General features: G+C 40.7%; 1 protein-coding gene across 1 annotated transcript in view; it reads left to right on the forward strand.

Annotated features, from left to right (window-relative positions):
- Window positions 1–798: 798 nt before the first annotated feature.
- Window positions 799–26,233, forward strand: part of GRB10 (growth factor receptor bound protein 10) — a 263,650-nt gene continuing 238,215 nt past the window's right edge. The window contains exon 1 of the mRNA XM_073332709.1: window positions 799–971. The gene's annotated coding sequence lies outside the window, so the exon portion shown is untranslated. The remainder of the gene's footprint in view (window positions 972–26,233) is intronic.

The following is a 26,233-nucleotide window of genomic DNA, read 5'->3' on the forward strand; positions in this document are numbered from 1 at the left end:
TTTCTAAATCAGGACAACATCGGACATTACAATAGATGTCCCATTTCCCTCAGCAATAATTTGGTTCCCTTCTAGGGACAAACTGTTCAGCCCTTCAGCATTCATAGCTTATCCAGTCAGGAAACATATTATTGCCTCATAAAATGGGGCACCTGTCTCACTGTCCATTAAATATTAACATCAGTGACATAGAAATGAGCTGTAATCATTTTATTACACTAATGTTCTGGTATATCTTATTACAGTTCAGCTTGGATGTCAATAGAGTGATTGAGCATATACAAAATTGAACGTTATTAGAAAATCACATGGCAATTTGATTTTGTCAGTACAGTCCTTTCTTCTGGCATAGCTGAAATACAACATGTTACTATGTTCTTCAGTGAGAGAATATTATAATAATACTCATCACCTTTATGGTGCTTTATATCAGATGATCTCAAGGCACTTGCCAACAATCGAGTATATCCCGGTAAAGTAGTAAAGGGTTATTATTCCATTTTAAGAGGTGAGAAAATTGAGGCATAAAGAGTTTAAGCAACTTGCTTCAGTCTGCAGGAGAAATGGAAATGGACTTGAGGCCTCTTGTCTCTAATACTGTGATTTAGACATTAAAGGAACAATGGGTCAAATTCCATCACTAACTTACATCCCACACAATCCCATTAACTTTGCTGCCTGGATCTTGACCTTTAGACTCAAAGCAGACAAAGCCAGAACCTCTATGAGGTTGAGAAAACCTTGTTTAAAGAAACACATTCTATACACTTCCTGATTTCAGTCAGGACAGGAAGCAGTAGAAATACCATGATAAAGGCTGTTCTTGTAGATTTCCCAGCCTGGCTCTGAATTTGGCCCTTGGTGTTTTTGTTCATTGTGGATAAGTCTCCAGAAGTCTCAGAATAAGACTGGAAGTCTCAAGAGTCCAGGCTTTCTTGTGAAGTTTTGAGTCCTTCCCAGTTTCAGACAAGGTAGGAAATTTACAAGAATAGCCTTTGCCCAGGGTGTTTCAGTACTTCTGCTTCCTGCCCTTGCTGAACTGAAGAACTGCAGAGAATATGTGTTTATCTTTAAAGAAATGAGTGAATGTTTTTTTTCCCTTTGAGTTTTGGGCTAAGATTCAGGCTGATCCTTATTTTATTCAAGCCTGTCTGCCTTTATACAGAATTTTATATATAAAAACCCTGTATATACTTAGGACCATATTTGTGTAAGTGGGCAGGCCCTGAACCAAAACTTATCTGGTCTCGGTTTGAAACCCCAGAAGCCACCGAAAAACAATTTTCAGGGTTCCCAATACTTTCTAGTAGCTGTTGGGCATAGGGACAAAGGGACATATCCTCGTCCCCTTCAACTCATTAGATAAAATTTGATTCTTTGCAGTGGGATGAGGATTTGGCCTATAGATGACACAAGCTGTTGTGGTGTAAAAGTTTTACTAGCATGTCTTTGAGATGTCCACATTTATCATCATTAGCAAAACCATGAGTGAGTTATGCAAGTTATCTCAAGCAAATGTCAATAAAACCTGTCTATCTTTCCACATCATCATGTATTCTCTACAAAGCAAATATTTCACTGAAGAAAAATACCAGTATTAGTTATGTTTCAGGGCTTTTTATTAATATTAGTATTATTTTTCAGTTCACTGTACATGTAATAAAGTTAGGCTGCTTTAGTGCCATGAATCCAACTGTACAGACTTTGGAGGAAGAGAGAAATTATATGCAATAAATTTTAAAAACTTCCAGAAGTAGCTTTTCCGTACATAGTCTGCTATCTCTGATTTACCAGGACTAGAAACAAAGTCCCTAAGCTGTTAGGAGAGGGATTCCTGGCTTCCTGAAGGTATATAGTTCTCATTTATGGCCCTGGTGGATCATGTTATATTGGAGCTCATAGTTGTCTCTGGTCCATGACTGAATGTTGCTTGTCCTGGGACTCAGACAAGTATGACTGGTTGGAAACGGGGAATTCCACAATTCAGGGGTAAGAAGGAAATATTTTCTGGGCAGCATTTGTGTTTCTGTTTTGTTTTATTTTTAAACTATGGAAGCTGTTCAAAGCTGATCAGAGGTTTGAGATGTTATAAGAAGTTGCATCAGTGGGCAGAATGCAGGAGAGGTGATTAAAGGCAATTGATGGCTATAACAAGAGTTGGCTGAATAATGAAGACTCGATTTGCAAATATATTTGTGAATTAATGACTTGACTTTAATTCACTGTTATTTCTAGGGTCAGTGTTTTTCATTTCAGCGTATTCAGATGACTGTTGGGTATTTACAAAAATGCTTGTGGAAATCCAAAATTTCACTTTTTTTTAATAAACATACTATTTGCTGTTGTTCTCATGTTGCACTATTTCAATCATCTCATCAGGGATCAGAAATAATATCACATGAGCTATCACTCCAAAAATAGTGAATAATCACAGTAACAATTTGCAAGTACACACAGGCAGAAAAATATTAACCCATGCTATTTGGCAAATTCTTCTGAATAATGAATGGATTTGCAGAAATCATGAAAGGGTACATGAATGAGTCACAAACCAAAGAAGGGCAGAACTTCATCTAATTTTTGGTACAAAAATATTATTTTACAACACATTTTGAGGACAGCTAAGATTTAAAATTATATAGACCCTGTTTGTGAGTGTATGTATTGCTGAACTCAACCTTAAAAGACAGTGGGAGGCTATGAAGTGTCTATCAGTCAGAGCATACCAGCCTCTCTATAAAAGGACTTCATTTTTTTCCATAAACAAAGTTATATTAATAAAATGAACCACTGTCTCACTTTACCAAAGTCATTTGGGAAATTAATAAAGAGCACATACCAGTGTTGTATTATACTGCAATGGGGAATGAAAGGAAGGAATAGTTTTTTTCCACATGCTCAGTATCACATTTACTGCCCAAATTCTTGAATAAACATATCAAAATAAACTTATTTAATCTTTGACCCAGTGGGGATTTGTATGGTTTGGAAGGAAGAAGGAAGTATATGGAGTTGAGTTTTAAGCAACTGCTCTGTGGCTTCCTTGCTGAAAAATGTAAACAAATAAAACATAGCAGCAATAATCTAGTTCATTTGTGTCTAACTTCAGATAATGGATGATAAGAAAGCAGACAATATTACAATACTTATCTGGAGAGACCACAAATGGTGACTAAGTACTGATACAGCAAAAAATTCCTTTAGCATTTTTTTCCAATACATGTGGAACCGATAAATAAGAAACTTGTGATTATGACAATTTCTGAGTAAGTCATATGATGTCTAGGAATAAACCTTTAATTTATCACTTTGCTGATTAACTTGGCTGAAGGGCAAAGAAAAGCTTGAAATAAAAGTGCTGGTCCACAGCCTCCTCTACACTTTCATCCTCCTCCATTTTCCCAGTGATCCAGCTGTATTCATGGTACATTGTATTTGTCTTCAGGATTATCCTTAACAATGTGAAATATAAACACTGCTCACTGAGACATTGCTAACAGAATGGCAGAAGGCCCAAATGGAAAACTGTCCTCTTAATCATACAGACATTTAAAAGACCGGTCCAGAAATGTTCTTCTTTCACTTAGAGAACTCTAGTATCATTTATATTCCCATGTTCTATTCTGATGTATGATTTTCTTCATGTGGATCTTCTAAATAGCAGGATATTGTTGTGTTTTAGAATTCTTTAAAAGATCATTAATAATATGTAAGAGCCCAATTGTGCTATCTTTACTTTTTTTGAGTAGTACCTTGCTCTGGGAGTAATCTCATGGAAGGCTGTACTAGCTGCATAAGTGAGGCTGACAAAAATCAAGCCCTAAAATATCAAATGATTTGTCTCTGAGAGATGGGATACTTCTATGCAAAAGTGAGGGAAACTTCTTCTTTCATTGGTGTTTAAAAAGAGAGGAAAAACTCATTCCTACTTTTCACAGGAGGTTAAAACTCTTTGAAGAATAGTTCTACAGAGGTAGGGTGTTCAGTAATTAGGGCAAGAGACTGAAAGGCAGAACTCCTGAGTTCTATTTCTATTTGCCATGAATTTAGGTAACTCATAAGGCCTCTGAGCCGCAGTTTCCTCATCTGTAAAATGTGGATAATAATGACCTCCCTCCCACGGAGTTGTAATGTATATCTAATTATAGTCCTTACTAATGTGGAGAAGTATCTTACACTATGAGAAGGCCCATTGAAATTAAAGGGACTACTTGAGGAGTAAGGTACTACTGAAAGTAAGTGGGAGTCGCAGAATCTATCCTTAATTTTAAAAAAGTTGTAACATTATTGAGCGTCACCAGATGGTGCCATTGTAGATGTCCTTTTTTGTTTTGTTTGAATGCATAGCAGTTAGTTATTGAAGAAATACTTATTGTCAGCTGTGGTGAAGTTCTTTTTAAAGGCTGAGCATATCACAGTTAAAAGTAGGTTCTCTGCCTGAATGCCATGAATAACAGAAAAGAAACATTTTGAAAGGACCTTAGCAACCTTAACTAAAGTTGTCACTAATGCTCAAGCTATAATTTTTGCCTCATGGTATCATATACTAATGTAGTTTAGCAAGGGAAAACTCTCCTGATTCAATGTCAGCAGTGTGTGTGTGTGTGTTCAGCAGTTCCCATATACAGTAACTCCTCACTTAACATTGTAGTTATGTTCCTGAAAAATGCTACTTTAAACCAAACTATGTTAAGCAAATCCAATTTCCCCATAAGAATTAATGTAAATGCCGGGGGAGGGTTAGGTTCCAGGGAATTTTTTTTCGCCAAACAAAAGATACTATATACATATACAGTATAAGTTTTAAATAATTTTTAAAAAAATATTCAATACTATTAAAATAATAAAAAAATATTCAATATTGGTACTCACCAATGATGATTGTGAAGCTTGGTTGAGGCAGGGCATAGTGGGGTTAGGGTGCGGGGGCTTGCCCCACTCCGTCCATCCGGCGCACCTGCTGGGGAGCGGGGTCAGGGGCTTGCTGGGCGGGCGGAGTGGGATAAGCCCCCATGCCCCGACCTTGCTCCCCAACTGGAATGCCAGGTGGGTGGAACGGGGCAAGCTCCCACTGCCCAACCCCACGCCCCGGCTGGAACGCCAGGCGGGCGGGGGGAGCAGGGGGAGCCAAGCAACCTTATAATGGAACGTTGTGCAACTTTAAACAGGTATATTCTCTAATAGATCAGCAACCTAATAATGAAACAGTGTTAACCGGGACGACTTTAAGTGAGGAGTTACTGTATGTATATATATATATACACACAGTTTTTTATATACATACATACACACACATATATATAATGTGTATGTATGTATGTATATAAAAAACTTTGAACTAGAGTAGAGGTCAAACTTTTTTTCTCTCTTTCTTTGACTCTGGCAGGCAGAGTCATAGGCTAGTATGCTATTGTGCTTTATTTCATCAGTTAGTGGAAACCAGCTGTGTTTTTTAGCACAATTAATGAGGAGGTCAGTTTGTAATGCTTAATATGCAATTCTGTTACACAGGAAGCTAATACAAAAAATAGCCTATCAAATGGTGTCTTAAAAAAAAGGAGAGGGGGAAGGTGAAAGAGAGACAGATTTAGGAGCCTGGCAATTCCTTCTGTTAATCTCTTAAAATATTCCACTTTAAAGGACACCCAGAAAGTCATTCAGCAAAATCAATGGAGAAATAAGGATTTCAGCAATATTTCTTAACTGCTTTTTATTTTCTTTTAGCAAAAAAATACCTTCTAAAGGTGGACTAGTCCAAACATACATAAAAAATCCACTTGGAAAAACATAATGCTCTTATGGAGTGCTAATCTGTGTACAACATTAACTTAAAAGCTTATTACAATTTGTGAGCCCAATATCTGCCTATATTTTCTGTTATAGAAGATTTTTATGTTGGCACTTCTTTTAATGGATAAATGTCATCTTTCTATGGGTGGATGGGAGAATGCCCACGTATTTGTGTATGTATAAACAAGATAAAATGGCTACTTCACTCCTACTGAAACCAAATCAAAAGAGCAGTTAATCTTTCAAAAATAATTATCATACGGAAACCAAAGCTGTCTTAAACTGTCACTCAGTATGAAAACTGAGAGTGCTGTGGAAGTGAAGTAAATAATGACTTCCCTTTCAAACTAAGTTTCCCCATTTAATTTTTCTTGGTCTGCATTAGCAGAAATATTACATTGTCTCTGAGGTAAAAGAGGGAGTGATATGAAGTAGTCAATCGCACACACTGCTGACAATTATCTGCTTCAGGCTCTCGAAGGGGCGATATTGTAGTTCAGGCAAAGGACTCTGCCTTGCCTCCTTGATAGTCCTCTCCCCTTCCAGTATGACCATTAGTGCTGACCCTTAACCCAAACTTTGGATCTGAACACCCTTGTACTTTTCCCACATGAAACATAAATGTATGGCCCAGATTTGCCAACCTTACATTGAGTAGTACCTCACTCATGCAGGAAGGGTGATAGACATGGGCCCCATAGTTTTATATAAATTAGATTGTGTGTTTAGGCCCAGCCCTGAGGAGTGAAGCTAACATAACTTGCATTACTGTAGGAGCAACCAAAGAATGGCTGAATCCCAATTCCTCACCTGCTACTGTCTTGTCCTGGGTAGGAAGTAATTTACTGTTGGCCTAGGCCAGCAGGAAATTATGCCAGTCCTGTCTGGGTTTAGCTGCACCAGCTGTCATGTAGAAGGGTGGAGCTAAGACTCTACCTATTCCACGCCCACCTGCTCCAGGATGAACTACTCCTGCATTCCCAGACCCTAGGTCCAGATAGCCCTCACATGGGGTTTGGGTGATTTCTACTCCACTTAGGGGGTTGTAGTCTAAATCACAAGTTAGCCCTTATGTGAATGCAATGAGCCAATTTTTGCCACCTTTATTTATGTGATGTAATACTTATTTTGTGTGTAGCCTGCTGATTTCAGTGGTGAATTCTGAGTATGATCCTACTCAGCATGAGCAAGAGAAGCAAAGTCTTGACCTACATAAGAATCACATGTGGTATATGTTGGACTTGGGTAGGATATGTTAACTTTTATACGAACTAATATGAAATGGCTGATTTTATATAACTTCTACGCATACTCACACACGTACATATTTAACATATACAAAGCATACTCCATCCTGTCTATGTATTTGAAACACATACATCCTTACCATATGAATGGATCTGCACTTTGTGGCTCAGGCTCATCTGAACAGTCCCTAGCCCTGCTTTTGGTTCTGACACACCAACAAACGATCACAAACATAAGTGTATATGGAGAAACTCATCACTTGCCTACAGGTTTACAGTGAGGTTGAACCATTTTTCCCTACTTGGTTTTGTTTGTTTGGTTGGTTGGTTTTTTGGCCTGGAAACCAAGGTGAACTGATTCTGATAGAAAAAACATTGATTTTTTTCCAAAGAGGTTTTGGAAGAAGTTGCAAAGCTATAAATCTCACAATCTATAGGGAAAATTACTATCTACGCTCTCTCACTCACTGGGCATGTATGCATGTAAAGCACTCTTCTTGTTCATGCTTTTTGCTTTCATTTTCACATGTGTATTAGAGAATTTTGTTTGCCACACTTCCGATACCAGTGTGCATGGATGGCATTCATCCTGACATACCAAAAGAATGGTACACTGGACACACATTTTTCTCTTGCAACTGTTTTGGCATGTCACTGCTTGTCACGTGCTCTGGAGTTTCTTTTACTGGAGCCTGGAATATCATTTGAAAGGTTATGGATTACGGTATTTTAAAATGCATTTAAACAATGTTAACATTTTAACCTAAGACTTAACTCTAATAAAATTTTCACTCAGAGCTGCTACTTACCTCCACAACTCCCTCTTTACTCAGACAAAATCACACATACTTTCTTCTGTCTGATCTGCAGACACTCCGTTCTCTCAGATATTTAGATACTCAACATATTGCAGAATATATAGACATTTGTAAATTTGGTTCAAGAGGGGCACAAAATACAGGTAAACGTATTATGGAATGCTGTTGATGGACAACTCTCTGTTAAAGGCAACAGAAAGAGCTACAGATTATGGTACTTAAAAGTGTAAGAAAAACTGAAAAGGAGTTTTGAAGACTAAATAGCCAAAGATATAAAAACAAATAATAAGAAATTCTCAGCCCAATTCTGCCATCTCTGAGGCATGACTTAATGAAGATGGAGTGATTTTGTGTACAGGGGTGGGAGAGAGAGAGACAGAGAGAGATGGTAGAAGGAGTAGTGCAGTTAAACCCCTTTGTAAATTAAAAGGTAGCAAAATCTGTCTTATAATTTTGAAAAAAGTACATCATGAACCGTTTAGAAACTGAGACAGGCCTTGAAAACAGGGACATTTCTGGTTTTCATGATCTCTAGCCAAACAGCTGTCACAGGCTGAGTTACAGCAAGGTAGCCCATGAATGACTGTCTCCGGAACAAGACTGTGGATTCCATCCAGAAAAATAACAAACAAATGGAAGGATGGTGCATGGTGAGAGGAATGGCCAACCTTTTCTTTATATTTCGTTAGCTTGGCTCTAGTAGAAGCACTGGCCATGACAGAAGCGTAGCCTGCAGAACTGCTAAATCTAGAAGAGGATCAAACAAAGCTGTATTTTGGCCTGTCTGGGGGTGAAGGTACTGGACACGTACTTAAGTGGCCCAAAGCCCTCACACAGGTTGAAGAGACGTATAGAGATGCATTGCAGTCCTGTGGCCTCTCTATACATCGAAGGACAAATTCAAATGTGGAACGCAAACCTATTAAAAAAAAGACTAGAAAAAGCTGAGTTTATATAAGGGTACTATTTTTTTGTGCTACGTCCCTTGTGCAAAGTGTAGTGCAGCGCAGCATCTGGTGGATGCCTCCCACCAGTGGATACCTTCTGCCCTGACACATTAGAGTAGGGCTGGGTTAATAAACAGCCGTTTAGCTAACCCTGCTGGGTTTCCCTTCCAATATATTTGATGTATACACATAGCACCAACCCACAACAGAGATTAGTTCAGCAAGCAGGAGGATTGAATTTATACAGTATGCTGAAAGAAATACTGTAATACAGTTTCCTGTACCTATTTGGTGAATCTGTCACACAGATTCGTCATTGCTGAAATGTAGTATATCTAGACATGTTTATAATGTAAATTCTTCATTATTGGTGCAATGGGGCCAGAGTGGGTACTGTGAGAGGCCAGTTACCCTCTTCTGTGTGTCCAGGAAAGCAGATGAAGGCCAGAAAATAATTGAAGCACTCAATGGGAGAGAGGAATAGGGTCTGGGGGAGGAGTCAGTGTCTGGGAGAGGGAAGGTATGGGGCCACCCCAGGCTGCTGTTCCTTTAAGGGCCTGGGACCAGGAGCCTTGTAGAGTACACAGGGCAATGCACTCTCTCTCCCCCAGCCAGCACAGACCATTGTTTGGCGGTATTAGCCCCACCTGGAGAAGATGAACAGATGGAATAGGTGAGTGGGCAGGGGAATAAAAAAAAAAAATAAAAAAGCCTCCAAGCCCAGTCAGGGGGAAGTGCTTAGAAGGAGAGATCGGCTGGAAACACAGGCCCAAGAAAGAGGACTGTGAGAGCTTAAATTTGAGAAGTGAGCTATGGGCTGGGGAGGCCAGGACTTGGAACCTAAACCTGAGGGGTTAGTAGAAAGGGGTATTTTGGGGAACTGAGTGATATATAACAAAACTAGTCCCTTAGAGAGGGGGACTATTGTTTTAAAGACAGTAGGTCCATGTGAATTATTTTTAGGACTTAAAGGAAAACTGAGGCAGGGTGCCTGCAGTGCCTCCCAGGTCACCACAGGGTTCCCTGTAATGGCACCTGTCTACAGGTTGACAATGGATGTTTTGGTACTTTAATTGTCAGAACTGAACTCCCTCTATCTTTGTGATTTTGTACTTCCCCTCCCTTTTTTGCTTTCAGCCTTCCCCTTAATTTTGAAATATATAATGTAACCCTTCTGCCCATCAGAGTTGGCAGCAACAAAGCCCGGGTTCAGTATCTAGGAGATCCATTCCAATAACACAACGCAAAACCGGCTCGAGCCCCCACCCAGTGACCTGGGACAAATATATACCACCCCCGCTGGGCGCCTCTAAGAGGCGATACTTCCCCTCTCACAAGCACAGAGTCTGAGTGTAGAAAAAGCCTTTTAATAACAGAGAGAAACAATGTGGCATTATGTTGGGGAAACACCACCAACAGGCTTCATAACACAACCCATGAGCAAAAAACCCACCCCAAGCAAATTGGGGCATGCCCCTTTCCCTTTGGTTCTTGAGTCCAGCAACCCAAAGTCACTCAAAGTCCCAAAAGTCCAACAACCCAAAAGTCTCTGTCCCTCGTCAGGGCAGCACCAGAGTTCAAAAGTTTATCTGCAGAGTTTTACTTCCCAACCTGGGTGGACATGGGGGGGGGCGTTAAGGGGTACCTTATGTGGTCCAAAGCCAATTGCCCCACCTCTCCATGGGGCTCCGCTCCCCTCTACCAGCTGTCCCACAAATCGCTCTGCTCTTCCAGCCTTCCCTATGAGCTGCTCCAGCCATCCCTGCAAACTGCTCTGCTCCAAGAGCCACTCTGTTCTGCTCGCCGTCCCATGAGCCACTCCAGCTGTCCCACAAACTGCTCCACAATAGATCTTCCGGCTCCCCTACTACTTAACACAACACTTAGTAAGTTTGGCTCTTTTGTGATTTCAGCTTGTAGTAGGGGAGCCTCAGTGCTGGTGCACCACTGGCCCAAAGTGAATTCAGCTCAGCAGCCATTAGTAACTAGACTGCTAATGGAATCAAAATTAGGTCTGATATTCCACAGGAGCAGCAAAATGCAATTAGCACATAAGCCCCTCACCAAGGGGCCCATACCACCAGGTATTAATCCCTATCCCCAACCTCTCTCCATTCACTGAGTTTTGGAACCCATGTCCCTTACCTAGCGAGTGCTACTTAGTTGATTGCTAGTCCCTCCATCATAACAAAAGGCCAAGTACAGTTCCACAGTCCTTGATTCACATAATCAGGATAATAACAATTTATTCTTCCTGCCCCAATAACAGAGAAACTGGGGATCCCACAGCAGCCAAAGTGACCATTTGGGCAGCTATGGGCTCATGCTACGCGGGGTGGGTGTGCCTATGCAAATGAGATCAGCCCCTGAAGTTCTTGTCCACAACTTGCCACAACTCACCACCAGATGTCAGGGTGGAGCTCATCCTGACTCTGCTTACATAAGTAAACAAAAATAACCCTACTGGGTTTCCTGTAGACAAAGGGATTTCAGACCTTCCTGCAAGTTTTGTGGGGAAACCACCTAGTCTGTGGGGAAATCCGCAGCTAATTGACTGCCTTTTCCCCAGTCTCCCTCTCTCCTGGGGAACAGCAGCCAACCAGAGGTGCTGTGTGTGCCAAGTGACAACCTGGTCCCTCAACCCACGTGGCAGGAACAACCCTCTTCTCTTCCTCCCATCCTCACACCTGTGAGCACAGAGCTGGTGTGGGCCTGCAGCATTCGGCCTCTGTCCTCAGAGCCTGTTGGGGAGCAGCTGCTCTCTGCTGGCTCTGCAATAACTTCCCACTCTTCTTGCTCCCCCGTCAGAGGTGTGTGTGTGGTGGTGGGGTGATAGTGGTTAAAAAAATCTCTGTTGACCATGATTTAGTAGAGGGGTCATTGGAAGGGTTATGGGATAAGAGAATAGAGTTGGGCCTGGAAGGTTAGCAGGATGGCCTGCCAGGCAAATCACCTAAAAGCTGTTGGGCTCTGCAATCAATTGGAGGCTTGGGTGGGAGAAGCATCAGAATTAATTGGGGGGGGGGGATATAAGGTGATAGGCTTTTTGTTTTGTTTTATTGCTTATGTTTTTGTTGAAAATTATAAAAATCTGAATTATAATAATTTTAGTTTAGAATAATAGAAATGACTAGGACGAATGGAACTAGACTAGTGCAGTAGCCCTGGACAGTCCTCTAAATCAAATATGAAAACTTAAGAGCTATAGACTTAGCCCTACAGTCTGGGTTTGTGTCCATTTGGTGTTCTGATTTTGTAGGTATAGTGCCACTCTTGCTTAGATATGTTACTGCGGCAATGGAGGGAAAGGAAATATGTATCCATATTTCCTTGTAATCCTACCTTGGATTTCAGTGGATGAGTTCAGGTACTTGAACAAGTACATAGAGAACTTGTAGTCAGCACAAAGGTGTAAAAGTAAATATTTCAAAGGGTAAAAGGCATTTTTTTTATCTAAAAGATATTCATGTTCATACTTGTCTTCATTTTTAAATTATGAACATCTATAAGGCATGCAAAACTGTAAGATTTTGTTCATTTTAAAAAGGGTCATATTTATATTAGGGTGCATTTATAGTTTCTGAATGGTTAACATATGATATATACATGTTTTTAATTAAAGTTTAATCAGTTGTTAGAGTCCAAGTCAATATCTTGCTTACATCCATGGTTTATATTCTACTGAAGTGCTTATAACCACCTATAACACACATTACTCATGTCTGTAACTTGCTTTTAACATCCATTAACCGTATATAAGCTCTTTATAAACATATCCTCAATATAAAGTGTGACTTTAATAGGTATTTATTTTAAAAGATTTTTTTCATGTTCGCTTTGAAGTTTTATTTCTTAAAAATGAATTTCAAAATCTGTAATTAAAAAAAGATTTTAATTCATAGCACAGAGTGATTCCCCTAAATACATTCTAATTTTGTCTTAGATAACTAGATAATGTCACCTTAGTATTCGTAATACTCCCTGTCTTCCCTATACTTAATATAGGGAATTTCTAGCCAGTAACGCAAATATTGAAGTAATGCTGAAACCACTGGCTGTTGTGCTAACCAGTAGTGTCTCTTTGTAGTCCTCCATCAGTCTGTGTGTATCCGTCTATTGTGTATTGTCTTAAGCGCTTTGGGGAAGAGATTGTTTTTTGTTGTGTTTGTACAGCGCCTAGCACAATGGAGTCCTGGATTGTGACTGGGGCTTGAAGGCGCTATAATAATAATAATAATTAATAATTAAGCAAATGAAAAGTTTGTAAAGATGGCCATTGTGTACTGAAAACATAACTTGGTTGCCCTGGGAGTCTCCAATATTTGTGACTGACCAGCATAGTGTGTGCTGAGGCAAATAGTAATGCTAATGCCAACATGAATGCTCTGAATGTGCTGTTCTGATTTTCAGGTCATTCTACCAAATGGATGGATGTTTAAGATATCATGGTAGAGATTTCCAGTACGAGAATTCCAGGTCCATTTCAATAGATGATCTCCGGTCAGTCAGGGATTTTCTCTCTCTTCTGGTAGAAGAAATGACTGGGAATGAGATGAGAGGAGAGGCTACCTATATGAAGAGCATGTGTATTCCATGTTGTACAGTACTTGTTACGTGTGTCCTGTATGTCTCAGTGTAGCCATTCAGGCCCACATTCTGTTGTTTTCTTACTCCCTATAATCAGAAAGGTGAATACATTCATTACAAGTTCACTGCGGAAGAGTTCATAGAACATGTTGCCTTTGCATCTAAAAATCTATGGATATTTTGGAAATTCAGGTGGGCAATAAGTGGCAATTTACTTGCCCAGCGAATGTTATGTTCTGACTCCAGCACTGTATGGCATGCTAGCTTCAGGCAGATTCTCAAGTGTGCCGAATGTGTTGTACTCACTCCTTTCTGTATTAGTGCTATCCAGAAGTCAGCAGGTCCTTTATGATGTGTGAAAGAAACAAAATCAGAAATTGTTAGCAAAGAGTGTACAAACTGAGCTGTGCAGCTGGTGGTAATTTGTCAGCTAGGTCATCCGGCACAAAGCCTGGCTGTGCTGAGTGATGGCAGCATCTTCACTTCTGTGAGCGTCTAGACTGCACACGGAAATGAAGGCTCCATAAAAAGTCCAGACCTGCCACCATGGCTTTTGGCCCTGACAAAGTTTAGCTGTGCTGGCTCACCTCAGTATGTTGCTTCCCTGCCTCTGCCTTGCTTTTCTTCCACAATTCACCTGCCTCTATTACTGTCCCAGAAGTGTGCCATGAATGCTGCAAACAGATTGCAGATAGTGTCTATCATTCCTGGAGTGCCTTATTACCCATGCTTCAGATATGCAGTGTAAAGATTCAGGACTATCTCTGCTTCTGCCACTGGCTGCTATATCAGCCTCCTCATTTGGTAAGGTGGGCTCATTTGAGTAGCATGCATTTTAACACAGGCAAATGCAGTCATACATCTAGGAACAAAGAATGTAGATCATACTTACAAGATGGAGTATCTTGGAATGCAGTGACACTGAAAAGGACTACGGGATAATAGTACAGTAGATAAGCCTTTAATGTGAATTACAGCATTGCACTAGGCACTAAGAGAGCAAAAGCAACTGTTGGATGCATAAGCAGGGGAATACCAAGTAAGCGTGGGAAGGTGGCATTACCTCTGTAAAATGTATTAGTGAGACCATTACTAGAATACTGTATCCAATTCTGGTGTCCACATTTCAAAAATGACATTGGAAATGGTTCCGAAAAGAGCAACAAGAATGATTCAGAGTTTGGAAAAGTCTTCTAGTGAAAGAATGAAGGAATTCAATCTATTTAGTTTATCCAAGAGAAGATTAAGAGGTGATTTGATCATGGCCTATACCTGGGGAAGACATTTCTGACTGTAGACATCTCTTTAACCTAGTAGTAAAAAAAAAAGGTATAACATGATCCCTGGCGGGAAGTTGAAGCCGGACACAGTCAGACTAGAAATAAGGCACAAATTAGTAACAGTGTGGATAACTAACCACTGGAACAATTTACCGAGGGAAGTGGTGGATTCTGTATCACTTGAAGTCTTTACATTGAGACTAGACATCTTTCCAAAAGATATGCTATTGCTCAAAAAGAAGTTTTGAGTTTGATGCAAAAATGATGGGGTGGCATTGCATGGATTGTGTTTCATTTATAGATTCTAAGGCCAGAAGGGACCGTTGTGATCAGCTCATCTGACCTGTTTAGCACTGGCCATAAAATGTCCTCAAAACAATTCCTAGAGCAGATCTTTCAGAAAAATACCCAGTCTTGATTTTAAAATTGTCAGTGATGGAGAATCTACCGTGACCCTTGGTAAATTGTTCGAATGGTAAATTATTCTCACTGTTAAAAATGTATGCCTTATTTCCAGTCTGAATTTGTCAAGCCATTGGATCATGCTATATACCTTTCTCTGCTAGATTGAAGATAGATATGTTAGACTGGGAAAACAGAGTAGATGATCATTATGGTCCCTAGAATCTATTAATCTATACCACCTGCATTGTACTGTTTCTGTCTTAACCAAATCCTGGGTAATGAACAAATTTCTAGTTATAGGAACAAATCTTTGATTTCAGCCTTTTTTATATGGGGAAAGATTTTTAAGTCTAGGGTTTGAATATTTTTATTTCTCACCATGTACTGTATACTATGAAAAGACCGGGGAATTCATGATCATATTCTCATATGGATAGCATTGTGGCTACAGTCTGGTTTTTGCTGTGTAGTGGCAATATATTTTGCTCTTAGTGAATGGTCTAACATGGGATAATATCTAATGTGATAAGTGATGCTAAAGTATAAGGCATTAATTATTAAATGTGCAGTCTACTTAGGGAGACAACCTAAGGATGAGTCATAGTTAAAATGATGTATTTATAATTATTTCAAATCCTATTTATGAAAACAGTGTGCGATTACATATTAAAATATGGTAGATATTTCACAACTCCTGTCTTGGATAGCTAAAATGTTTGCATTAGTTTCTCATGTAGAGTACAGCAATGCAGAAGTAAAATATTGCGGGTTTGATTTTCCACTCGGATAACATGGTTTTTACACCAGCACATGGTAATTCACTTCAGTGGAATTACTCCTGACTTAGCCTGGTGTGTGTGAGTGAAGAACTAGACTCAGCATACTGAATACTCTCATTCAGTATTAACAACTGGGAAGATCTTTAGATCAACTTTAGGTTCAACTTTAGAGATCAATAACTTTGCAAGTCATTTTTGTTAGCATTTGATTAGGATCAGAATATCTACAGCATGTATAAATGCTGCAGCCCTAATTGTAGACCTGCTTTTGCTCCCATGGAAGTCAATAGCAAAATCCCTTTTCTTAATAAGAGCAGTATTAGGCCATGCATACTCATTACATTAATCTCTGTGTTTTCCTAATCTATTTCTCTGAAGATACCTAGTGCAACAGACCGTTACTTTGTGGCTATAGTGCATCTGGTTAATGGCAGGTTGGGTTAGATTAACTAAAAGTTCTGACCATTGCTTGGGAAGTCATTCCCCAAAACTCCCTTGACATGGATCTCCTATACCCGTGTAATGGCTCTCCAAGAGGCAAGGCAGTGGAGTATTTTATTCTCCTTTTGAATGGACTTGGAAGCTCCTCACAACTACGACTGCAACTAATTCATCTTCTTCAGTGGCTGTTTTGACCTTTTTAAAGTAGCTCATTTCCTTTTTCTTTATTTTTATTGTGAATATTCTTTAATACATTAGTCCTGCCAATAATACTTAGTCCTACCATGAGTGCAGGGGACTGGACTAGATGACCTCTCGAGGTCCCTTCCAGTCCTATGATTCTATGATTCTTTACTGCTGTTAGTGCATGTAACAGTAGTTTGTTTCTATATTGGGCATATGAATTGCAGGGAAGAGGAGGAGGAACATATCCTTTAACGGCAAGGAAAACCGGTTCTGTCTCTTCAGTGCACACTTAACTTTTCTAGCTACCAGTGGCCCTTTCAGTAAAGATGCTGAGCAGCTATCTTTGGATACCTTGGAGAAAATGGTATCCACAGAGATGTTAGGCAATGATGATCATCACTTTTCACAATAATCCCTTTCTTGCAGTGCCTAAGAAAGAGAAAACAAAGAGATTCCAGAAGGTCAATACACCAAGACCAAATCTTGTGCCAAGCTTGAGAAAATGTTATTTGTATAGGGGTACTCCTTCCAAGCTGCAGAGCCACAACAGAGCTACCTGATGGCCTTTGCATTTGATGTATTCTTTTGTGTGGAGGAGTCTGGTCACTAGCTCTGCATCCTCTCCAAAATTTTGTTTCATGCCATGGTTTTTCTCCTTTTTGGACTAAGTTATCTCCTCCTCTTCAGCTCCATGGTTCTCACCTCTTTTTGGTCTATTCAGTATGTTCTAATTAAAATGTCACTACTCGACCCTTGACTCTTGCCACTGGCTCCCACTCCATGTAGGTCAAAATTCCTTGTCTTTACTTTGAGGTTCTGCACAACTCCGTCACTACTCACATCTCTGCCTTTGTTTCTCCCTGCTTCCCATTTTGTGCCATATTGTCTACCCTTGCCTTTCTCGTCTTGTTGCTCCCACTCTCCAACTCATGCATTTGTGCCTTTTTTAATGCTGCCTGGAATGCCTTTCCTCTTCCTGTGCATCAAGCATTCTCACACCGCTCCTTCAGAACCTTCCAGGACTGGTTTCAAGAAAGGGTTTGTGATATCAGACTTAAGTTCATCTGATTCTCATTGGTTTGTTTTATGTGGTTTCCTTTTTAACTTCAAAATATCCATTCCCAATTACCCAGGCAATGGTGAGACCCAGATTTATTCCAAATTTGCTATCAGAACACTAAATGTGATTTTTGTCCTGGTCTACACTCACCAGCCAAACGTGGTCAGCATCAGCTAACTGGACTTTTCATCATTCTGTTCAAACACAACACAATCTTCCAGTGAATGCAAGCCCCATGGCTATGATACTGATCCTTCAAAGCATTTAAGCGTGTGAACACAAGAACAGTCCATGACTAACCCTATTGAATACAATTAAAGTACTCTGGTGCATTTAGTTTCATAAGGGCTTCCAGGATTGGGTTGTATACCTGTTTGTTGTATGCAACATCTTCAAAGAGAAGAAATTACTGGAAATTCATAATTTGAAGTGAGTTATTTCAGGCAGCATCTTTTTATATTTTCATCTCTCAAAATCAAACAAAAAGATGAAGAAATGACACTGGAAAGACTATATTTCTTCTTTTAATTTTCTGATTAGTGGTGTAAGTCATCAAAAGAATTTACTCGCCACCTTTCTTTAACTGCTAACATGAAAATGAATTACTCCCAATTTTCCATGGTGTATAAGGGCACGCCTCTCCCTTTGAAGTCACTGGGCCTGCTTGTCCACTGCCATCTTCCTTGCGTAGTCATTTAGCCACGTGGAAAGTGGGGGTAAAATACTATCACCTATGGAAAATGAGTGGACAGTTCTGAGTTGGTAGCACTTTATTCCCACTTTGCATTCCCACTTTGCACAGCTGGGAATGACTGTGCAGGTTCCAAAGCAGTGGAGAATTAGGCCTCATGGGAGTTAAGAAGGTCCAGCTATATGGGCCAAATACTCCACTGAAGTCAATGGAGTTACAGCAGGGATGAACTGGCTTCTATATATACACCATATAATGCAGGAAGAATGGCCATACTGGGTCAGACCACATGTCTATCTAGCCCAGTATTCTGTCTTTCAACAGTGGTCAATGCCACGTGCTTAGAGAGAATGAACAGACAGGTAATCATCAAGTGATCCATCCCCTGTTGTCCATTCCCAGCTTCTGGCAAACAGAGGCTAGGGACACCATCCCTGCCTATCCTGGCTAATAGCCATTGATGGACCTATCCTCCATGAACTTATCTAGTTCTTCTTTTAACCCTGTTATAGTCTTGGCCTTCACAACATCCTCTGGCGAAGAGTTCCACAGGGTGATTGTGCGTTGTGTGAAGAAATACTTCCTTTTGTTTGTTTTAAACCTGCTGCCTGTTAATTTAATTTGGTGACCCCTAGTTCTTGTGTTATTAGAAGGAGTAAATAGCACTTCCTTATTTAGTATTTACATGAGTAGGGTGTACCGGTGCCTTGGCAATTCCTGCAAGGCAATCCCTATAGGGCTGGGGAGAGCCAGTGCAGTTTAAAGCAGCTTTGTAGCAATGGACTGGACTAGTGTAGGAAGGAGGATGGGCTTTAAAGCCACCTCTGCATCACACGCTCATCAGCCTGCTGCAGCCCAGGATCTGGTCAGTAATGTCTTAATAGCTTTGCAAAGCTATTAAAAAGGATAATCAATGTTTACTTCTCCTAATTGACAATGCAGAATACACACGCAGACTTGCAAAATAGAGGCTTTGAAATAAATTGGACAGTAGGAGGGTTCCACTTGGTTATAAATGTGATTCAACTTTTTCTGTTGTTCATCATAATCTTGCTTATGTGATAAGACAGAGTTCACCAACAAGACGACTACATTTTCACTTTCCATGAGCTCTCTGCACCATTTTAAGCTGCTCAAACCAATTAATGAGGAGAATCTCTAGTGTTGCTCTCTATCCATCAGAAGACCGTCTAGATGAAATGAAGTCAGCAATTGTCTCAAACTATACTGCTTGGACATAAGGGAGCCTTTAGGTTTGTTTATGTAAACTACCTAAGGGCCAAGCTGCCATATGCTGTATCATGCATTTTAATGAGAGCAGGTTTGTATCCATAATGCACAAAGGCACAAGGAAGCAATACGTTTTAAAATAAAACAAAGGGTTCTTTTGACAACCCATTTGTGTAACATCATGTGACTGGGGTGGGGAAAGCACACCAGCACCTGGTTCCCAGTGAATAATGGGTTAACCTCCCCTCTTCCTCTTTCCTAGGTGCTCCAAAGAGCTATACATTGGCTGTTTGTGGTAGAGAATGCTTACAGGATTCTGGGCTTCTAGACCCGTGGTCACAGGGCTGTGTTAAACCTCCCATACAGGGAGTTTTTGTTTCCTTTTCTTCTTATGTTCGCTTAATTTGCTTTCTTGTTCTACATGTAATCCCTGAAAGAAAAGACTGCTTCTCTGTGGCTGTTTTTCTTTTCTGCTGAGTCATTCTGTCAGCACATAATTTCCTGCTGGATAGGAATCAAGTCAAGGATAAAAATAAAGAAGTAAGTAGAACTCTGTTGAAGGAAACAATCTGTGACTATCTCTTCTTGGAACTAGAGGGTCTTGGAGACATTTTTCTCCTGCTGCACAGTCCAAAAGGCCTGTGATTTGCACTCTTTTCTAGCTAGAGGAAGGGTGAGGAGAAAATGATTTTTATTGGACACCGAAAGAACATGCTTGTGAATGATGCTTGAAAACAAAGGTCAGTCAGCTTAAGACAGGGTTAAGATTGCAGAGAAAGGATGGGGAAGGCTTTCCTGGTGGGTACAAATGAAATAGGCCCCTGAAGAAAGGGTCTTCCCACACCATATAGGAGGGGGAAACTCTGGGAAGAAGCATCTAAAAGCCAACACACTAGCCTCTTCCTGATGGAATTTGAGGACCAAACTGGACAGTAAACAACAGATAAGACTAAAATGTCAAGTGTAAGGTCCAACAGCTGTTCCCCATGCCAAGGGGAGTATCACTTCTATGTTGTGCTACATAGTTTCTTCACAGAAAGCTTATAATAAACTATAAATAGGCCTGGGAAAGTTGGAACTCTTAGCTCTCCAGTTGTTTCAGAGCTAAGCTGTCAAGTTGAGGGTTGGGGTAGGGGGAGAGTGAGACCCTTTGATTCTGAGGTGAGTTTGCTGAGGGCTGGAAACATTAAAGCTGTTTGAGTTCGAAGATCTAAGAAGTTATCATGTGAGGATTCAGAATAAAAAAAGATGAGGACCACATCATACCAGATATTTATGATCCCCCCCCCAGGAGATGAATAACTGAGATGGTACATGAAAGAGCTGCTGGACAGTTTTTTCTAGGAGATATCAAATGCATTCCCTGGACATCTGCCCTGAAGCAGAACTGGTAAACTTGTATGGTGTTTAGGGCAGAACTTCCCTTAAGGGATGTGTCTGATGCACAATTATGCTTTTGCTGAGCTGGGCCGTAGAACTAGCTGCCCTTGATGCCCATGTCATTCCATCTCTCCTGGCTTATTTTCAGTATTAACAGAGTTAGACCCACATTTATTACCTTCTCCCTCTGTCTTAATTTTTGTTTGTTTATTTCAGAGTTGTTTTTATTGTATTATATGTGAAACTCTCAAATGAGGTCACTGTAGATACAGATCCACCTCCACCATTGATCCCCAGAGATCTAGGATCAGATACTTAGCTGGTGGATAGGAGCTATATCAACAAAGGAGCTATCTGTTGAGGATCTCTCCTTCCTCATGATTGGATGGCATCAGAGACCACCTGCAATATACTCTTGATTTTGTTTTTCCTTCTCAGGCATTTCATTACGCATACATACACAGAGCTACCACCTTCCACACTTTTTCTCTTTTCTCTTCTTTCCTTTCTCACATATAAACATTAGGCCTGATTCTCACTTTTACCTCACACAGTCATTTGCACTGGTGCAAATTGGGGGTAGAATCCTACTGAATCAGAATAGCCTCTCTCTGTGCCTGCCTCCTTAACTCTCAGTTTGCACAGGTGAAGTGATTACTCAAGGCGCAGGGCAGTGGAGAATCAGGCTGACTGTAAATATTGGTTCTCACGTTGCAGAGGTGTTAATTACATCACCATCTTTTGATTATCCAGCAAATCATAGTCCTGCTGGCTTACTGCAGTATTAATTCACTTTGTTCTTGTTTCTTCCCCATGCCTCTTGCTTTTGTGTAAAGACACTTGAATATTTTACCTCTCTCTAGCTATATATATAAAGTGTGTGTGTGTGTATACATATATGTGTGTATATAGAGAGAGAGCTATTCAAAGGACACCATGTTGAAATATAATCATTTTTTTAAAAAATGAATGTAAAGTGGTTTTAGCTACCACCCAGCCCCTGAGTCTCCTTGATATTTTTTGTGGCCTTACAATCATATTTTCTTATCTTTCAAAATGCTTTTCTCTTATAAGTTGCAAGACACAAAAGAGCTGTCAAATGCACACAGTCAACTGGAAAAAGTAGAGATTTTCCCCTGAACTTTTCCAATCACAGTAAATGCAGATGTTTGTGACAATATATTTTACCAACAGAAATCGGTATTTTTAATTTAGTGCTGTCCCTTTAACGTTCATTTCGATATGTTCCTGCTACAGAGGCACAATTACTGAGGGAACATAGCCCTGCTGACTTTTTACTGTTCTGTTGATGTTCTCCCTCAAACTGGTTGCAGGACTCGCATTTTCACTCCTACTTCACAGCTCTGTTTATGTGATTGCACCTCTGTCTTACAGTGTGTGTATTAGGTTTGTGTTATGTTCCATTTACTCTTCTTGTTTAAATCCCTCTACATCACTGATGACTCATGGTCCCAATCCTGAAGTCAAAGGCAAAGCTCAGTGGCACAGGCCATCTAACTCAAGAATAGACTATCTAATTCCAACAGCTTTCTCCATATAATGAAGAATCAAAATCTTTCTTCCACCCACCTATTCATGTCCATCATGCTGCCTCTTCCCCCTCCCCTCCCTCCTCTTGAGACTGGCAGAATCTCAGAGGAAATAAGTAAAGCTTTCCTAATATAGAAGCTCATCTTCTGTGAAACCACTTTCTCATTCTGTTAATGGAGTTCTGGAAGTGTTTCAATTCTCTTCCTGCACTCATACCTTGATTCCTTTCCTCTGATGGCTGTCCAAGCACGAGGATCATCAGTTTTCTTAGGTTAATTAGCTCATTTTGAAAAGAAATGCACATACACTCTAACCAAAAAAAAAAGGGGGGAGAGAGTGAGGTAAAAGTGGTTGGAGAATTTTCAAGCTATGCACCCTGTTTTGTTTTAAAAAAAAAAATCTAAGGCAATCTTTCCAAAGCTGTTTCTTTAGTGAGAGTTTCTGTCTCAAAAAAGCATTTGCTGTAAGTATATGCACTGTATAAAATAAAAGATAAGTAAGGAGGGGCTTTTTTTGGTTTTTATCTACATACTTTTTTCCCCTTTATATCTGGTACAACTACTGGTGCACTGGGTGAATAATACTCTTTCCAAAAGCCATCCAAAACATAAGGGCCCACCCACTGGTATAGCTCCAGTAAAGTCAACAGAGCTGTGCTGATTTCCAGTAGCTGAAGATCTGGCTTGAATGGCTGTCTAGCTATCTGAATGTGGATTTCACGTATGAAGACATAGGGATCCACTTTTAAATCCACAGAACAAAGGTTCAAACCTCCTGCACTTCCCCATTGTGCAGGGAAGCATGCCTTCTGTACCTTCCCTGAAGAAGGTGCAATGTGCAAACCCATATCCACACCCAGATAGGTTGCAGGCCCCTGTGAAGAGGTAGAGGAGGGATAGGACTGCAGAAGCAGGGAAGCACTTAGGTGCAGCTTTGCACTGGGGATACTATCGTGAGATAAGCTAGTGTTTCTTCTTCGGAACAATGTGCCAGGGGCTGCCTTCATGTAGCAACCAGGTTCAGTAGAAGCTGGTAGTTGGTCAGGATGATTTCTTTCCCCTCAGGACTCTTGTGGGACTTTGAAATGGGAGAGGTGTAAGTAGAGAATGAAGGAAGCAAATACCCAGTGAAACTGAAGGAGTGGCAGAGCAGGAAAGAGTCCGGCCAATAGACCCCCCAAAAGACAACTAAGAGATGGTTTGAGGGATCCTAGGGCCAGTGGAAGGGATTAAGTGGGGATATTTCTATAGAATCCCTAACTCTTCGGATTTGGTATGTTGACAAAGCCTTTAACAGCCTATTTGTGTAATTGAGGGTTCATTCACTTCTAGCTACCCTCACTATTATTATTAAGCAGGGCTTAATTTGTGCCAGGGCTGAGACTCAGCACCTCTAGGCTTGGCAGTTCATAGCCCTGGCACCTGTAGGCTTTCTATATCCATTATGAAAGTAAAAAAAATATTTCTATTTTTACTCTGAAATGTGTTTTTCTTAAAATTCTCAACATGGTTGTCTCCATGAGAGCCATAACGAGGGTGGGGCAAGCAGGGCAGCCACCCACCATGCAAAACTGGGTGGGGGAGGATATGGAAAAATGGGGTAAATGGGGGGCGGAAGTAAGGGTAGTAGAGCCCTGCAGCAGGACTGGGATCCCATGGGTCTTGTTACCATACCATGCCACCCTTACTTCTATGCTGTTGGCGGCGGCGCTGCCTTTAGAGCTGGGCACCCAGCCAGCAGTCACTGCTCTCCAGCTGCCCAGGTCTGAAGGCAGTGCCACCACCAGCAGAAGCATACAAGGAAGGGTGGCAATGCACCATACAATGCCACCCTTACTTCTGCGCTGCCTTCAGAGCTGGGTGCCCAGATGATGCAGAGGATGCAAAGGAGCCGATAACACAAGAAGCAAGGAGAGAAAACAGGAGGATAGCCAGGAAAATATGGCTATTTTATGGACTTTTCTGGAGAAGTAAAGCACAAGGTTATATACGGTACCACCTCTCCCAAGCACTGCAGGATTAGGATAAGGAAAAATCTTATATCTTTTTATTTAAGTTTCGTTACATCTGTTCCGTTCATACCAAAAATATAATTTGTTTATTTCTATTAACAATGTTCCTTACTAATATAACACATTGGTAATGACAATAATACTGCCACACATTCAAAGTTATAACAAGTTTAAAATTTAAAATTAAGCATTGCTTGAGCCCCAACACCTCTTTCATTACAGGTTAAGCACTGCCTCCATGTGCATTGTCCCAGCTACCCAGGGCAAGCCTTCTAGCTTTTTCTTTACCAGACACAACATGTACAAGAATAGTAACTGACTGAGATAAGCATTGTATGAGAAATAAACAATCTTGGCTGAAAGTGCACTGTCCAAATAGCTCCTCCACATGTGTATGAGCAGGAAACACAATAAGAGGTACATAGTATCTGCTTCCATTTCACTGAGTCTGTTTAGTAGGGTTGCAATCAAGAATGGCATACAGTCTGTCAATATTGTCTACTAGACCAGTAGGTGCTGCAGCAGTTTGCAGTGGGGTTTGCAGCATTCTGTTTACATGTGGCATGCCTCTGGGTAAAATACAAGTCTGTCAACAAGATAGTTATTCAGCTGTGACATAGAACAGCCAAAACCAAAAGGTTTGCACTTCACTCAGAGGGAAACCACATGTTGCGAAGTGCTGCAGTCTGTTCTCTGGTTTGTATTTAGCACCCCCATCCATCAGAGCACGAAAGCATCTGCTTAACATTAAGCATGTGAGTAGAATGATCAACTTCAATAGAAGTCTGGTTTGGTATAAGAAGGATAATGTAATAGACAGGGCACTGGAACTCAAGAAGCATGAGTTCAATTTATTGGTCAGCTACGGTCAACTTGTGAGACCTTTTACAAGTCACTTTAATCTACCCTGGTCTCAGCTCCCCATCTGTAAAATGGGGATAATAGCATTTCCCTACTTCAAAGGAGTGTTTCAGGGACAAAATCTGTTGATGATTGCGAAGTGCTTGGATACTAGCGGAGTGCTTGTTGTGGCTTTACGGCATACAACATTTCATAGCTTCAAAATGCTTTACCAATGTTAACTATGTTAATGCTGACATAAAAATGTGCATTGCCCCTGTGGTCTAGGTAAATATTAATATCCCCATTTTACAGCTGGAGAAATGGCGGCGCAGACACTGAAGTCATTTTTTTTTTCAGTTAAGAGCTAGATTCACAAAGAAATTGAGGCATGGTGATGCTGAGCGTCACCACAACTAACTTTCAAGGGCCTGATGTGGTAGGTGAGCTCTGAGCACACTTACTGGACTGGGCCCCACAGGTTAGGCAGGCAGAGGAATGCCTGTCTTCCCCTAGTTCGTACGTTGTTGTGGGGCTCAGGCATCCAGCAGCCTGGTGCAGGGCTGCAGTACGCATGCACAGAAGCAGAAACTTAGATGCCTATGGAACTTTTACTGTGCCTAAAGGATCTGGGGGCAGCTGATTGTTGGCTTTGTGAATCCCAGAGGGGCCTGATTCTGGGATTTAGGCACCTAAGTTCTTTTATGAATCTAGCCCTTAGTGCCACCTTAGACACCAAAATTCACATTTAGACCCCTAAATAAATTACCCGCTTTATGGAGACAATGAACACCTGAATCATTCACTGAAATAAATGAGACGTACAGATGCTCATCCCTTCTAAAATTCAGGATACTTATGTAATGTAGATTCTTAAATGTGGATTTAGTTGCTTTCCTTTTGGCACCCAATTGAAAAGAAATCCTTTAAGTGATTTGTCAAAGGTCACAGAGGGAGGCGGAGTTGGAGTTGGAACTGGGCTGAGTTTGG

The sequence above is a fragment of the Lepidochelys kempii genome, chromosome 2 (genome assembly GCF_965140265.1).
Source record: "Lepidochelys kempii isolate rLepKem1 chromosome 2, rLepKem1.hap2, whole genome shotgun sequence".
Taxonomy (NCBI): domain Eukaryota; kingdom Metazoa; phylum Chordata; order Testudines; family Cheloniidae; genus Lepidochelys; species Lepidochelys kempii.